General features: G+C 43.2%; 5 non-coding genes across 5 annotated transcripts; 4 read left to right on the forward strand and 1 right to left on the reverse strand.

The window, feature by feature from the left end:
- Positions 1-1,996: 1,996 nt before the first annotated feature.
- LOC133145760 (U2 spliceosomal RNA) lies at positions 1,997-2,188 on the forward strand. Its single transcript, XR_009711010.1, has one exon. It is a non-coding gene; the product is annotated as a U2 spliceosomal RNA (small nuclear RNA).
- Positions 2,189-4,160: 1,972 nt separating this feature from the next.
- LOC133145923 (small nucleolar RNA U3) lies at positions 4,161-4,378 on the forward strand. The gene has a single exon (XR_009711168.1). It is a non-coding gene; the product is annotated as a small nucleolar RNA U3 (small nucleolar RNA).
- Positions 4,379-4,766: 388 nt separating this feature from the next.
- LOC133146004 (U5 spliceosomal RNA) lies at positions 4,767-4,880 on the reverse strand. The gene has a single exon (XR_009711245.1). It is a non-coding gene; the product is annotated as a U5 spliceosomal RNA (small nuclear RNA).
- Positions 4,881-5,710: 830 nt separating this feature from the next.
- On the forward strand, positions 5,711-5,901 carry LOC133145821 (U2 spliceosomal RNA). Its single transcript, XR_009711071.1, has one exon. It is a non-coding gene; the product is annotated as a U2 spliceosomal RNA (small nuclear RNA).
- A 915-nt stretch (positions 5,902-6,816) lies between these two features.
- On the forward strand, positions 6,817-6,980 carry LOC133145745 (U1 spliceosomal RNA). Its single transcript, XR_009710995.1, has one exon. It is a non-coding gene; the product is annotated as a U1 spliceosomal RNA (small nuclear RNA).
- The last annotated feature ends 10,116 nt before the right edge of the window (positions 6,981-17,096 follow it).

Genomic DNA, 17,096 nt, shown 5'->3' on the forward strand with positions numbered 1-17,096 from the left:
AGTCCTTGAGAGACGTAAAGAAGACGGTGGACTGGGGCTACCTAATTTTTTGTACTACTACTGGGCTGCTAATATTTTTAAAATGGCTTTTTGGTATAATTTGAATCCGGATGAAGATGGGCCATCTTGGTTATTAATGGAACAGCATGATTGTTCTCCAGTATCTCTGGCATCGCTACTGTGTGCCCCTCTCCCGCTACCAGTGGGTGAGCATTCAACCAATTTAATCATCAGATCGGGCCTTCGCATTTGGACCCAGTTTCGTAAGCACTTTCGATATACACAACCCTTGCTATCTATGCCTTTGATTAAAAACGTTGCTTTTAAACCATCACTGATTGACACTGCTTTTTTGTCCTGGGCCAGACATGGGGTGAAATGCGTGGGAAATTTGTATGTAGGGGGTAGTTTTGCAACCTGGGAACAATTAATTACGAAATTTAATTTATCTCGTACTCAATTTTTTCGATATCTCCAAGTTCGAGATTTTGTTCGAGTTCAGTTTTCATCATTCCCCCTACAACCGGATTCCAGTCCCCTGGATGACTGTTTGACACTAAATTTGCAACAATCGGGTGGTGTGTCCCGACTGTATAGAATGATTTGTAATATTAACTGCCCGCCACTTCACCATTTGAAGACCCAGTGGGAAGGAGATTTGAGTTTGAACATTTCTGATGAAATTTGGCGAAAGGCTATCAGTAAGATATACAGTACATCCATTTGTGTCAGACATAGGCTAATACAGTTTAAAGTATTTAATCGATTACATTATTCACGGACCAAATTGGCTAAAATGATTCCAAGCGTGGACCCTACTTGTACCCGCTGTAAGCAAGCTGAGGCAACCTTAGGGCATATGTTCTGGACATGCCCAAAATTACATACATTTTGGTCTAGAATTTTTGACACATTCTCCTACATATGTAAGAGAAGAATTGACCCAGATCCAGTCACGGCAGTATTTGGGGTTGTACAGACAAAAGGAGTCTCGAAGGCTCAGTCTCAGATGATGGCGTTTTCCTCATTACTCGCTCGACGTTTGGTTCTTATGTGTTGGAAATCTCCATTGCCCCCTAGGCACTCTCGCTGGGTGAGTGAGACCATGTCCTTCCTCCAGTTGGAAAAAGTTAGAACCACAATTCAGAAGGAGAATTTTAGAACTGTATGGCAACCTTTCCTGGATTATTATGAGGATGAGTTTGATGCAAATTTATTGGAGTAATAGCCCACTCTCACCCCCCCTCCCCTTGCCCTTCCCTTTTCTTGTTTTTTTTTTTTTTTTTTTTTTTTTCAAATTTAATTTTGTTTATTATTATTATTTTTATTATTATTATTATTTTTTTTTTTATTTTTTATTTTATTAATTAGGTAACAATGAGGTGTTTTGTATGGGTGAAATGTTTGTTTAGTAGGCTGTATGCAATGCAAGGTCTGTTCCCATGCGAATTGTTCCAGAACATATGCTGTTGTCATTTCTGTGTGAAAACTAATAAAAACATTTTGAAATTAAAAAAAAAAAAAAAAAAAAAAAAAAAGGCGAAAGATTTATACGATCTGAAGAGGAAACAGGAAGTAGTTTGGCGAAGTGGGCCGCGTGTTTTTTTGCTGCGTGTTTTTTTTCCCGTCAAAATGTTCGTCAAACAGCTATCTTGCCTTCGGTCCCGAAATGTATCCAAAGATCCGATTGTTTTTGGCGAATGACCAATTCGTTTTGTTGGTCATTAAAAGCTATTCCCATCAGGAGCTCAGTTCATCGTTATTCTATTGGGTCAACGTGAACCACGTGACACTAAACCTCCACGAACACACGAAAATCTGCAACCGATGCACAGGTTGAAAACAGCCCGGTGACGCATTATCATTCCAAACTGTTAATAGTTGAGGTTTGTTACGGTGGTCGGTACGTGGCATTAGTATGACTCAATATATTTCAACCGTAACTTGAATTGGTAGTCTCTTTATTTAAGTAGTTTTCTCAGACCAACTTTCGGTTATCGCTTCTTGGCCTTTTGGCTAAGATCAAGTGTAGTATCTGTTCTTATCAGTTTAATATCTGATACGTCCCCTATCCGGGGACCATATATTAAATTGATTTTTGGAACTGGGAGATGGAATTAGGGGCTTGCTCCGTCCACTCCACGCATCGACCTGGTATTGCAGTACTTCCAGGAACGGTGCACCCCCCTCTGCTGGTCAAATAAAGGATAGTTAAGTCAGGAAGCCATTAGAATCGGTTCGCTTCATTCTCACAGGATAAAGCAGAAAGTCAATAACGTCTTGAAAGGGTTTGATTCAGTCAAGTTCATGACCTTTATCTAAATGTGAATAGCAGAAGAATTCTATCCTTTACAACAAAATAGAAAACATATCGGCCCTACGATTGGCTGGCCACCAGTTTATGATGTCCAGTGGGGATGGGCGATACCAATGATTTTGGAATCGATCCGATACCAAGTATTTCCTACCCAAAATACCCGATATTCGATCCGATATCGATACCGGAAGTGTAATTTCCCGCCCAGAAAACGATTTAAATGCAGTGGCATTCTTGCTCTTGGAGAGTCATCTATTGATTTTTGTAGAAAAAAGTATTACGTCACGTGAATTATTAACCTTTTTAGACATTAGTGCATTAGTGGAATATGCATATTAATAGTATAACTTTAATAAAAAGGAGCTATTCTTTACTTTTCTCTCTCTCTCTCTCTCTCTCTCTCTCTCTCTGTTGTTGGGAAAAAGTTTTGTCTTTTAGTATAATCTAAAAAGAGACATGGTACCAACAGAGATGCAGGGCTTAATCGTCATGAGCAGCAAAACTATCAATTTGTAAAGCCACTGGATACTTACATTTAATATTGTAATACTTTAGTGTTGTTTATAGGAAGTGGAGTTACAAATAAAACGTATGGCGTTCGACCACAAATTGAAAAGGGGAAAACTTTATTTATAAATGACTGACTAAAGCGTAGTAATTATTGCTTCAAATAGCACATCAACCACAAATGCTTACAATTTTTGGTTAGCACCTGATACCTGGATATGTCTTGCCTTTCTGAAACGCTGCTTCTAAGGTACTTTGATACCTTAGCCTCGGTGTGGCTGCAGGGTTTTCCGTCGCTGCCTTAGTGTCTGCGGCACGTTTCAACTGCAGCTCTTCATGAACCGTGGGGTGAATTTTGCTTAAATGTTTTGTCAAGTTTGTGGTGTTGCCACAATATTTAATTGTTTTGTGACATATTTCACATTTTGCCTCGTTGTTATTAAGTAAAATATAATATCCCCAAACTAGACTTCTCTTGCGTTCGGACTGGGCCGCCGCCGTGGCCATGCTTGTTTGTGTTTGTTTGGATTGGAACGGGAGGCGGAGGAGGAGGGCTTGGCTTGTGAGAAAAGGGGGCGGGAGCAAAGCAGAGCAGGACACGCCGGTGCAGCAGGCGGAAGGAAAAGTAGTGCTAGCATGAGTGCAAGTCGTCAAATTGGAGCAGAAAAAAATGAGGAAAAATATAATTAAATAATTGTAAGTATCGATATTTTAGCTAGGGAGATCGATACTCAAAAATGAGCAGCCTGGATCGATATATCGATACTTTTGTATCGATCCGCCCATCCCTATGTGATAGGCTCCAGCACGCCTACTAACCCCGTGGGGAGAATCAGTACAGAAATTGGATGGATGGGCAATATAAAATATTCTCTCTGGTGTCTGCAAGCGTTATCAGTACTCACGGCGGGTGGATTCTGAAACGTGTCTGCAATGTAAAGTTGATTGTTTGGCTACCATAGGCATTTTTAAAAGCCTCTATGTTAATTTTAAAACCTTTACTTTACATGGTCGTTTTTAAATAAAAGCCTTCATGTTTAAAACAAAAGCCTAGTATACACAGCCAGTTTTAAAGCCTTACAATTTAGACAATTTAAACAAGTATACTTGTAACACAACAAGTGTTAAAAAAATTGCTTGTTCTAAACATTGACGCAAAGGATCGTGGGTACGTGATCGAGCGCTCAGCCAATGATGGCTGTGTTGCCAAATACCCTAATGACGTCGGCACTCTTTCTAATACAATCTAAACATAGTCCTTTACTAGTCGTGGTTGCCCTCTGGGTAAAAATGGTACACTCGCAGATGACTTCCCGCCGCCCCTCGTTGATGAATTAAGGCTATACTTTCTGGGATCATTTCTATAGTTATTAACTTGAGATATGTGTTTCTAAAGTGAACGGTCTCGCCAACTACGATGATGAGAATTGATGTTCCTTCCTGAGCGTGAAGCTAGCGGAGAATAATGATGTTTATATCATAGATTCTCCACTTTTGATGAGCGTTCTATGCTTCCTAGTGGAGCATTGAGGGGAGGGACATGATCAGAGTAGTTCTTTGAAATTGGTTAAATAAAAATTAAGCTAATGTAGTGACGTACTCCTGATATTCAACTCAGTCGATTAACAGTATCGTCGTATTAGTTCAACTAACAAAAGCGTGTTATGTATTTCTGAAGTACTTTTGTACTGAAGTACTTATGGCTGTATTCATTTACACGGCTTAAATCTTTACAACTTCGACACAAATCTGAATTAACTTTAATAATAAATATATTAATGGCTAAATGCCTCCGTTTATTGTTCCTTACATATAGTATAATTAGTAGAAAATATATTTATTTATTGCTCATATTAGATAGTTTTATATTTGAATGGGTGGATGGCAGAATTAATGGCAACAAAGCAGGAATTAAGATTACTTTCCATTGACAAGTACTGGAAGCTCCGCTTTCACAGAGCATCAAAATATTGAGATATACTCTTGTAGTTCCTCCCCACGGAAATCTTTAGTAAAAGGCGAAAGATTTATACGATCTGAAGAGAAACAAGAGTGAACTGATTTCGGCTTGTCCAAACGGGCCACCCCATTGCTGGTCTCACCAAAGTAACAGGCGGTGTCACACTAGCAACCATTTCCTTTTAATAAAAATAGATCTTCATATATTTGCTAAATTTAGGAGGCCTTAACACTCAACTAAGATGTATAGTTCGAACAAGTATTTGGTGTTTGGCAATTCTATGGAAACGTTTACACTCTAAACGTGTCGTTGTGAGTCCATGCTTGCTCTGCTGCGTTCGGTTCCAACTCCCTGACCTGTTTGTTTGCATTGTGCACGTTCTCCACTCTGGTTTCCTTCCATTTCCCCCAAACATGCATGATAGGCCCATTGAGCGCTCCAAATTGCCCGTAGGTGCGAGTGCGGACGGTTTTTCGTCTCTGTGTGCCCTGCGAGTGATTATTATTTGTTAAAGCGTATATGCCGTTACACCGCTAGATGGCAGCAGCGTTGACTTCCGCACCTGACCACAAAAAGAAACGGGAATCACGTGATGCGCCGGAAAAGAAGCATTAGTATGAGTCGATATATTTAGACCGTAACTTGAATTGGTAGTCTTGTAGTGGGTTGACATAATTCACCCGGAACCTAAGTTCACGTTGCCGAGTTCCGGTGGGATGTTTTACACGTGTGGGAGTTTCCTGTTTGAGGAGTGTGTGTTAGGATCTCGAAGGGAAAAGAGTCGGCCCGTGGTTGAGATAAGCTAATTATAAATGTCATTAAAACAACTGCCGTTGGCACCGTCATTTATCACTCCGCCTCCGACTCCAGTCCTTGCACACCACAGTCTCTTTATTTAAGTGGTTTCCTCAGACCAGTTTCAGTACATCGCTTCTCGGCCTTTTGGCTAAGACCAGGTGTAGAATCTGTTCTTATCAGATTAATATCTGATACGTTCCCTATCCGGGGACCATGTATTAATTGGATTTTCGCAACAGGGAGATGGTATAGGGGCTTGCTCCGTCCACTCTATGCATCGACCTGGTATTGCAGTACCTCCAGGAGCGGTGCGCCCCCCTCTACTGGTCAAATAAAAAGTAGTTTACATCACAATCCGTTAGCTTCATTCTCACAGGATGAAGCAGAAAGTCAACGACGTCTTGATCGGATTTGATTCAAGTTCATGTTGTGTGCTCACCTTATATCTTTATTAGGTAATGCACTCTGAATTTAATCAGGACCCGAACCGATGTCTTTAATCACTTTTATTCATGAAACAGAGGGCCATCAACTTGCCGCTCTGTCTGCATATTCATTTCCCTGAACGTCACTCCTTCACTACGTCATCACGTAGGCCCACAGTACAATATCAGTACATGACAGTTCATGACGGCTCATCTTAGGCGGCAGCAAGAATTTACGTAACTGTTCTAAAATATGGTCAAAATGTCTTTTTTTGCTTGAGATTTTCCTATCATTGTTCCAGGATCTTTTAGTACAATTCTTGTTCTCCAAATGTTAAGAAAATGTCATTTTCAAAACTCGTTCAGAAAAAGAAGTATATATATTTTTCTGCGGTAATGTTGGAGATTTTCAATAAATACAAATTCATACCGTTTTAGGGTTCTCAGGAGAAAAGAGGCACTGCATGATGGGCATGTTTTGACTTCATTTATCGGTTTATTATAGTTGCTGGCATCACCACTAGATGGCGACTCTAGGAAAAAGGAGGTGAACAAAGACGTGGAGGCAGTAGAAAAAGAAGCAAGGCATGATGGTCATGTTTCTGAATCTATTTTTTACTTAATTTAAAATGTTTTGGTTTTGAATGACTAATAGACAGCTTCTCTCTAATACGATATACTATGTTAACAGTTCTACGAATGCTGTCTCATCCACTGAATATGTGTGCTCACACTTTTGTACCAAATTAGCCTCTGACTGTAGATGGTGTGCGCGGTGAAAAGGTCGGCCCCGGCGACGTATACAACTCATACTTACCTGGCAGGGGAGATACCATGATCAAGAAGGTGGTTCACCCAGGGTGAGGCTCAGCCATTGCACTCCGGTTGTGCTGACCCCTGCGAATTCCCCAAATGTGGGAATCTCGACTGCATAATTTCTGGTAGTGGGGGACTGCGTTCGCGCTCTCCCCTGATTCTCCTGTACAATACAAAATCCCTCACACGAAGCCAAATTTCATGGTCGCCACATACTGAGCGATGGTGCATCAAGCTGTGCTCTGCAACTGTGCACCTACTTGCCGAACTTCATTCAACAAATTAGTAATTGCAAAATAAAATGAAATTACTACGTTCCCGACCCGTTATTGATACGAACGTATATGATATAACTTTCATATAACCTGCTTTCTGGAATAGCCCCACGGATCATTTCCCGTTCTCCATTTACCTACACTATAAAGAAAAACTAATGGCCAAAAGGTACGTGGACCCAGCGTACAACTGATTTTTGCACCCCCTACTCTACTGGTCAAATCAAGAGTAGTTTACATCACAGTCCGTTAGCTTCATTCTCACAGGATAAAGCAGAGGGTCAATGACGTCATTGATTCAAGTTCATGGCGGCTGGCAGCAAGGATATACGAAAAAATATGATCAAAATGTCTTTCTTTAAATCAGAAATTGTGCCAGAAATTTTTAGTACAATCCTTGTTCTCAAATTTTTAAGAGAATGTCATTTTCTAAACTTGCTCAGAAAAAGAAATATATATCTTTCTGCGGTACTGTTGGAGATTTTCTATAAATACAAATTCATATGGTTCTCAGGTGAAAAGAGGCAATGCATGATGGGTATGTTTTTACTTCATTTCTTATGCTGCCACCACCACTAGATGGCAACTCTAAGAAAAAGGAGGTGAACAAAGGCGTGGAGGCAGTAGAAAGAGAAGCAAAGCATCAGTTTATGGGTATTTACGAGGGTATTTTTATATTAATACTTTAATAGCTAAATGGCTCCTATTATTGTTCCTTACATATAGTATAATTTGTGGAAAATATATTAATTTATTGCTCAATGCATAATCAATAGTTTTATATTTGAATGGGTGGATGTCACCAAAAGCTGTCCCTAAAGCTTAACCAATTTGGTCTGTAAACTTTAGCAGAATTAATAACTACAAGGCAGGACTATTAACTATTTCCCATTGACAAGTATAGGTGGCTCCGCTTTCGCAGAGCATCAAAAAATTGAGATGAACTCTCATTGTTCCTCCCCACGGAAATCTTTAGTAAAAGGCGATCGGTGAAATTGCAGCAACCATTCCTTCTAATACAAACAATAGACGTTCATAGATTTTGTTAGGGTGGTGTTCACTCTAACTTATTTTGCAAGGACCACACTGGAGACAAGTTAGTCGTTTTAGACACCTGCAGGCGGAGAGTTCACTCGTCGCTGTGCTCTCAGCGATAGTCGAATGAAATCTCACTCAGGCCTCGTCAGGCACTTATTTATTGGGAGAACCAAAGTGGGGTTTCAAGTGGGGGTTTGGGAATACACAGGTTGGGCTGGAGACGCCCCCCTGCTGATCAAGGCATAGCAGGGGGCCTTTTACGACTTTCTGTAAACAAAGCACCTTTGATTGCTTCCTCTGAGTTTAGTCAATCAGTGGTAAACTAATTTGTCTAGACAGGACAAACTAATTAACTTATTACAGGTTACATTCCAACATAATCATACGATGAAGATATTCTGCAAACCCTAACATATCCCTCCTGTTTTATCATATGATTATGTCAAACCCGAACAATCAAACATAAGGAAGAAAATGAAATCAATGAAATGAAAACAATAACTTCCAGTGAGGTTTTTCCCTCAATACTCCAGTCCAAAGTATGCGCAACTCAAAAAACCTGCGGCCAGATTAAGTGCAGGAAAAGAGTTACACGGTCCCTCTGCCTTAGGTGACCAGACTGTTATCAATAAAAAAGGAAAAAGAAAAACACAGAAACGGTACATCATTGAATCCATCACTTGCAAGGCATTTTCGATGGTCAAATCATCAAGTTTCCGTAAAGCAATGCCGAGTCAAACAGCATCTACGCAATCCACGTTTTGCACCACATCATAGTTATCACATCCGTCATCTCTAAGAAGCTGTATATGTACTTGTGCCACGGTAGAAGACACAAACCGTGTCACAGCAGACTTCAAACACGGGATAACACAGGTCGTAAACAAGCACAACAATACCAGCACAGCAAGCACAGGAGCCAAAAGTTTCAACAGCAACTGCCACCAGGCGCCAGAGAACAGCCATGAAAAGAAATCCCATTGACGTGGGATTTTGTCCTCCGACATGGCCTGCTGTAAATTCCTCAATGAGTTCATGGCTTCCTTGATGTGCGTGTCGTTATCTCCTGGAATGTATGTGCAACAGGAAGTCCTGATGATGTGGCACACACCACCTTGTGCTGCCGTTAACAAGTCCAGAACCATCCTGTTTTGCAAGACCATTAGTCTTAGCCTGGATCTCTCTATTCTGTCCATCATCGACTTGCAGTGAGAGGTTCACAAAGGACTGAAAACGATAGTTCAGTGTCTCGATGAAGAGAGATTGTTTTCCAACTCCGATCCAAGGAAAAAGCGCATGAACAACTTTGTTTCCGACAGGCCATATTTTATGGTCGTCCGGAACATTCGCACCCCAGACAGGGTCATGGGGGTCAAAGGTTGTAATTGCCCTGCGTCGACGTCCAGTAGTGTTGTGTGCCGTCGTCAGCTGACGATGTTGTATCCTGTAGGTGTGGTCTGTCACCCACACTGGTGCACACACTCCTGTCCAGTTGGCGGGCAGCATCGGATAAACCTTGTGACCACAAAGCCACCAGCCATTCCGTATGAAGTATGTTCCGTTCGATGGTGCAGCCATGTTGGTCGGAGAGCCCTCACCACCTGAAATGGCTCTCTTATCCTGACACTCAGTGGCGATGTCCAAAGCTCCCATCCAGTTCCCTCCTGGAGAGCAGTCACTGTCAATGCATTTGTGGGTCTCGCTTCCTTGGATGTAACACGTATAGTTCACTCCAGGTGGCCGCTCTGTGTAGGCCACCTGCGGCAATGTCCGTCCTTTAACAGTCACATTGAGATTTGTCCAGAAAAGCTGATCACAGGTACCTTCCGCAAGTCCAGGGCGGGAAGGGTCGGCATCACTGACTGTGACAGCATGGTGTTGATATCCAACTCCTCCCATGGATGCCATGCATTTCGCTTCGGTGACATTCATTGCTCTGGCCTCCAAGTGAACTTGTGTAGAGGAAGGAGGAAGTTTGGAACACACATAGCAACCCTCCTGTGTGTGCGACCTCACAGTGAATATGACGTAGCGGTACCAGGTGTTGGTTTCGTATGGGTTTCTGGGGTCCCATGACCAGTCCTCAAAGTTCTCATCGTGTGACCATCGTCTTCCACGGTCAACATTGTCACTTGGTCTGTCCAGTTGAGTCCATAGACCATAGCACGCTCCAACCACAACGCAGCAGAGGATCCACCTGGCATACGGAGCCCCGCTGCTACTTGGATGACAGGGACTCCGAGGCATACTCTCGCCTAGCGGAGTGGGTGTGGTTGTTCTCTTCACCAACATTGAGACGTCTAACCCTAGACGATGAGGCTAGTTTGAAACCAGGCTTCCCAACCACTCCGAATTAGGGGTCCAGCACTCCTTGTAGCTTGCAGTGGCTGAGGTGAATCCAGCTGGGCCGTTCAGCGATCTTTACTGCAGTGGGGGTAGTCAGCAAGGCTTGAAATGGTCCCTCCCACCGTGGGCTGGCCCAGTTCTTTCTTTTGATGACTTTGATGTAGACCCAGTCTCCTGGCTTGATGGTGTTGTCGACCTGTGAGGATGACAGAGCAGGCGGCAGTAAATTTGCATTTGACACCTCTGTCAGTCTGAGCGTTCTGACCATGAAATCTGCCAAAGACTGTTCTTCCTCTGCCTTTTGTAAATCTGCATGGAACACAGGTAGTCTATATGGCCTCCCGTGGATGATTTCAAAAGGTGTTAGCCCTTCTGAAGTGGGAGTAATTCTCATATAGAGCTTTACTAAGTCTAGGCACTCCGGCCAAGGTCTGCCTGTTGTTTCCATGCATTTCTTCAACCTGCTTTTGATAGTATAGTTTGCTCGTTCAACCAGGCCAGCGCTGGCTGGGTGATAAGCGCAGTGGTTTTTTAACGTTATCCCATGGTGTACAGCCATGTTCTGTACCACTTGGTTCACAAAATGTGGACCATTATCACTGTAAATGGTTTGGGGAATGCCATGAGTCGGTATGATGGCTTTGCAAATGGCTTTTGCCACTGTTAAGGCATCGGCATGTTTAGATGGAACTATTTCCACCCATTTGGAAAATGCATCAATCATCACTAGGCAGTATTTGTGAGGTCCACTTTGTGTGAGCTCAATAAAATCCATGTGCATGATTTGAAATGGGTACGACGGTTTTGGAAATGAGCCTCTCTTAGGTCTCATGTTTCCTTGTGGATTATGTTTCACACAAACGGGACATGCTTTACAAAAATTTTTTAAGTAAACATCCAAACCAAAGGTAGTGAATTGTTGATGTATGATGGACCTCATCCCCCCTGTCGACACATGGCATGGCCCATGTGTCGCAATCGCTGCTGCCTTAAAAAGTGATTTAGGTAAAACAGGTTTGTCATTAATGCGGAGGATATTATCTGTATCCGCTATTGCACCTTTTGTTGTCCACATTCGTTTTTCCACCATTGGAGCATTGCCCTGCATATCTGTCAGTATAGTCTTATCTATGAGTTGCGTGTCCTCTGAATCTATTAAAAAAAATTCATGGCCATGTTTCCCTGCCGCTGCTTCCTTAGCAATCCTGTCTGCTAACCTGTTTCCATTCGAGGCTTCATCTGTGCCTGTGGTGTGAGCAGCACATTTACACACAGCTAGTTTAGCAGGTAACTGAATGGCCTGTAACAAGTCTTTTAACAAGGAGGCATGGGTAACCGGCTTACCAGTTGATGTTGTCATCCCCCTGCGCTCCCATTGTTTTGCAAAATAGAACAGAGTAGAAAACGCATACTGACTGTCTGTGTATACAGTGACTTCCTTATCTTCCGCCAATTCACAAGCTCTTGTTAGTGCAATTAGCTCAGCCGCCTGCGCTGACCTGTTGTATGGAAGCTTCTCTGCTTCAACAATTTGGTCTGGCAATCTCACAATTGCATACCCACTTTGATTGTTCCCTCTAGGATCCTTTGAACATGACCCATCCACAAACCACTTTTCCCCTTTGTCAAGTGGTGTGTCAATTAAATCTTGTCTGGGCAGCTGTAGATGTTCTGTAGTATCCAAACAGTTATGTGGTGAACCATCCCCCGGCAACGGAATCAACGTTGCTGGGTTAAGGACTGTGCACCTCTTTATCACAATGTGTGGTTGTGACAGAAGCGTAGCAGTGTAGGATAGGTGTCTGGCAGGTGACAAAAAGTTCATCTTGCTTTGCAGTAGCAACACATCTACAGCATGTGGAACTAGCAGCTCCATTTTGTGAAAGAGCACCACATCTGCAGATTGTCTCACTGCAAGCGCTGCCGCGCATACTGCTTGGACACAGTCTGGCAAGGATTGAGCCACTGGATCCAATTTTTTCGAATAAAATGCAATTGGTCGTAGTTTGCTGCCATGTCTCTGCAGCAACACTGAGGTCATAAAACCATTCCTGCAGTCTGCGGTTTGTACAAAGGTTTTACTGTAGTCCGGCAAGATAAGAGATGTGGTTTCCATCAGAGCCTGTTTCAGCACTACAAAAGCATCGTCTGCTTCTGGAGTCCACATTAATTTTTCTGTCATTGCCATGGGGACTCCATGCGCAATATCTAACAGCGGTTGCGTCTTTTCCGCATAATGTGGGATCCATGCTCTGCAGTAATTGCAGAGCCCCAAAAATGACATAATTTGTTTTTTCGTCTCCGGTTTTGGTGCATCTGCAATGATTTGCTTCCTGGTTTTCTGTATCTGTCTTCCAGAAGCTGTCAACGTGTGACCTAAATAGTTCACTTCCTGTCTGACCCATTGGAGTTTGTTCTTGTTCACTTTATTCCCTGTTTTGCAGAGATAGCGTAACAATGCTACGGAGTCTTCCCTGCAAGCAGCTTCAGTTTCAGAGGCCACCAGGAGATCATCTACATAAACTAGAAGTTGGCTTTTGTTTGACATCTGAACATCAGCCAAACAGGCCATGATAGCTTGCATAAAAATAGTTGGACTATCAGCAAATCCCTGTGGCAATCTGGTGTACGTATAACTTTGCCCTTTAAAGGTGAACGCAAACCAGAACTGTGAGTCTGGGTGAATTGGCACCGAGAAAAACGCATTGCTAAGATCAATTACCGTGAAAAACTTCTGGGTAGGTTTCAAAGTGTTCAGAAGTGTGTGTGGGTCAGGCACATTAGGTGCTCTTGTCTGTACTGCATCATTCACTGCTCGTAAATCTTGTATCATTCGCCAATCAATTTTATTGGCCTTTCGAACTGGAAAAATAGGGGTGTTGCAAGGAGAATCCGAGCACTTCCTAATGATTCCCCCTGACAAAAGATCATTTATAACAGGGGCAATCCCGTTTATTGCCTCCTGTTTTAAAGGATATTGTTTAACTCTCGGACGCCACTCTGATCTTGGTTTGATCTGCACTGGCGGAATGGATGTTAACTGTCCTACATCAGATGGCCCCTTTGTCCACAGCTTGTCAGGAAACCCAGCCAATTCCCCCTCCTCCTTCTCATTCAAACAAATGTTAACTAGTCAGGGACGCGCATAAGCGCCTGCCCTACCAACACCTACTTCACACACAGTTCGCTTCCACATGTCACAACTGGTACTGTAGCTCCACCCATCACCTTTATCCTCATAATCAGTGACAGAATCAGCAAGTTTAATCCGGCAACCCACATCTGCCCATGTTATACTGTGAGGTTTAAACAATGGAATGTGGGGTACAGCCGTCAACTTGTATTTGTCATCCTGAGGAGCGGGCAGAAGCACAGCAGCAGCTGCAAATGACCTGCGATCAGTGTAGAGAGCAGTGATTGTTAAAGTTACTTCTGTGTCACTGAGAAAACTTTCAATATAGTCATCATGTGGGTCAGTGAGGATGTTCATGGTGACATGTAAGTCATCACAAGTCATTTCCGATTCAGGTCGTGTCAATTGTTTTCGGGCTTCACTCAGCAAATTGCCTGGTAGCTTGGGATTCTGTTCAGCGGAGACGTCATAGGAACAGAAAATCCGCTCACCTGCTTGTGCAGCATATGAGTCCACATCTCTCACTCTACATGCTCGCATGCCATCTTTTACTGGAATTATTGCAATTCCCAATCTAGTCATCAGATCTCGTCCCAGAAGGTTTATGGGACATTTTGGGGATAGCACGATCGAGACTGAAGCTATGACTCCCGTTTCATCATCTCTCACTACAACTGGATTGGAGATACTCTCCTTGTGTACCTGCCCATCAGCTGATTTTACCCAAATAGTATTTTGGGAGGCCTTTAGATTTGGGACTTTAGTTTTTATTACGGTCTTACACGCTCCGGTATCACACAAAAATTCTACTTCACTTCCTCCGATGTTTAAGGTGACATACGGTTTTTCTTTCAATGCATTCAAAATGTCCCATGCCGCATGGACATCTACTATCTCTTCCTCTGTAGGAGGACAAGAGATCACAGGGGGGCAATCTAGTCATGCTGAGAATTTGGCTCTTCCTCTGCCATTTCCTCTGCCATGTCCTCCACCCTTTGATTGGTATTGTTTTGCAAAACGACACGATCTTGCCAAGTGTCCTCGTCTACCACAGTTCCAACAGGTCTCTGAATCTGGTGGGGGTCTTGAATTATATGGAGGCCTGCGACCTTGTTGGCCTCTACCTCTTCCTCTTGCCTGCTGGGACCCATGAAAGAAGACTGTTGTATCTTCATCTAGGTCAACATCATCATCATCGCCTAGATGAAATACATCAGAACTTTTGCCTCTTTTGATCACTTTTTCAGCATGTCTGGCCCATTGCATAGTTGTTGTCACACTTGCAACATCTACTTCCACCAAATGTTTCCTCACCCAGTTGCCGATTTCAGGGCGGAAATTAGTAAGGAGCGCATTTTTAAGCTGTTGCTGATAAGCACTCTCAGCTGCATCATTGAATGGGATGCCACTATGCACCCTGAACTCTTTTTCAAATCTTAAGCGAAAATCATCAGTATCTTCCCCAGGCTTCTGTTTAATTCCTGCCAAATGACCATAATTCGCTCGTCTTCGAAATATAGTTCTCACTCTTTGCACAAGATCATTCCATTGTGCTGCATACTCCCCTACCAATTGATTTCCCCCACCGGGATAGGGAAAAGGCCCTTGATTATTTCTACCTGTATAATGACCTCTAACCTTTGCCCAGTCTTTTCCCAAAGAAGACATTGCAGCTTCTCCTGCCTCATGTCCATTCAGTCTATAAGAATGTATGATCCCAGCCATGTCTTCTGCCCATGTATCTGGGTCTTCAGCAACAGGGGTAACCCCTTCAACTGCTTTTCTTGCCTCTTCCAAAGTCCATGGCCGAAAAACATACGTATGCGGAGGTTGTCCTTCCCCTACAATAGGGTTTGGCACCTGTATCATTGGGCACACATCAACATTGTCCAAATTTTGGGAAAACCTAGCAGCAGTGGTCAAACTTCTTGTTTGTACAGGACTTCTAGCAATGTGACACTGACTTTTCTTTCTGTTATATGGGGGAGGGTGCAGGTCTGCTAAACCTGGATACAAGTTTTGCATACGAGCGGAAGATCTCTCTTGCTCCGCTTGAGCTGCATTTCCAGCTGCGGCCGGAGCCGTGGCCGGGACAGTGCGCCTGCGCACTGTGGCCTCGTTGTCTTCCGGCCTGACAAACATAGATGCAGCCTCGTCACTTCTCAACTTTCTATCTTTTGTCTTTTGGATTTGTTCTCTTCTCTCTTGTGAAGCACTCAACCACATTCTAGCACAAATCAATTCCTTCTCTTTACTACTCTTTTTCAGTCCCTTTGACTTCCTCTTCACGCTCTCCTCCAATACATCCACCACTACCTTCCAGACTTCCACTTTCAACTTTGCTTCTACTCCAAACTTTTTCTTCCACTTTGGCATGTATTGCATACAATTAAGAAATCTACTCGCCATGTACTTCTCATCTCCTTCAAGAGCTAGGGATCTACCGTTCTTATTTCCCATCTTACTTCGGTTTTCTAGGTTTTAACAATTTTTTATTTCTTTTTTTTTTTCTTTACTTTGAGGATCCTCAATGCAGGTTTAAATTGACCTCTGACCAAATTCTCTCTGCAGTCAATTTATCCTACCAGTCGCACACTCAACCACACAACTTTCATGCAAACAGCTTGGAAAGACAGACAAAAAAAATGAGAATCTACGTCCTTCTTCAATTAAGAAAAAGAAACTCCTTTTTCTTAGCCCGTTCCTTCCACTGGGACTAGAATCCCAGCTGTTTCATAGCTTGGAAACACCAAAGCCGTATCTCATAACTCGGACAACCCGAAGATGTATCTCATAGCTCGGACAAACCAGAGCCGTATATCATAACTCGGACAAACCAAAGATGTATCTCATAGCTCGGACAAACCAGAGCTGTATCTCATAGCTCGGACAAACCAAAGCTGTATCTCATAGCTCGGACAAACCAAAGCTGTATCTCATAGCTCGGACAAACCAAAGCCGTATCTCATAGCTCGGACAAACCAAAGCCGTATCTGCGCTTTTTTCTATGACTTACTTGTCTCCCTTGGTCCGCTGCGCTGCCGGGTTCCCGTCAATCCACTTCTGACAGACGAAGGCAGACCTAAGATGCTGGCCCAGCGAAGAACTTCCTTCCCAGGTCTTTCGTTACCAGGTCCTCCAATGGACGCTGGCTTGTCGACAATGCAGCACGTCCTCCTCCGTCAGCCAGATGGCGGGTATGAGGGTCCCGGGTTTCGGCACCAAAAATGTTAGGGTGGTGTTCACTCTAACTTATTTTGCAAGGACCACACTGGAGACAAGTTAGTCGTTTTAGACACCTGCAGGCGGAGAGTTCACTCGTCGCTGTGCTCTCAGCGATAGTCGAATGAAATCTCACTCAGGCCTCGTCAGGCACTTATTTATTGGGAGAACCAAAGTGGGGTTTCAAGTGGGGGTTTGGGAATACACAGGTTGGGCTGGAGACGCCCCCCTGCTGATCAAGGCATAGCAGGGGGCCTTT

This window comes from Syngnathus typhle, linkage group LG21 (assembly GCF_033458585.1).
Source record: "Syngnathus typhle isolate RoL2023-S1 ecotype Sweden linkage group LG21, RoL_Styp_1.0, whole genome shotgun sequence".
Lineage (NCBI taxonomy): Eukaryota > Metazoa > Chordata > Actinopteri > Syngnathiformes > Syngnathidae > Syngnathus > Syngnathus typhle.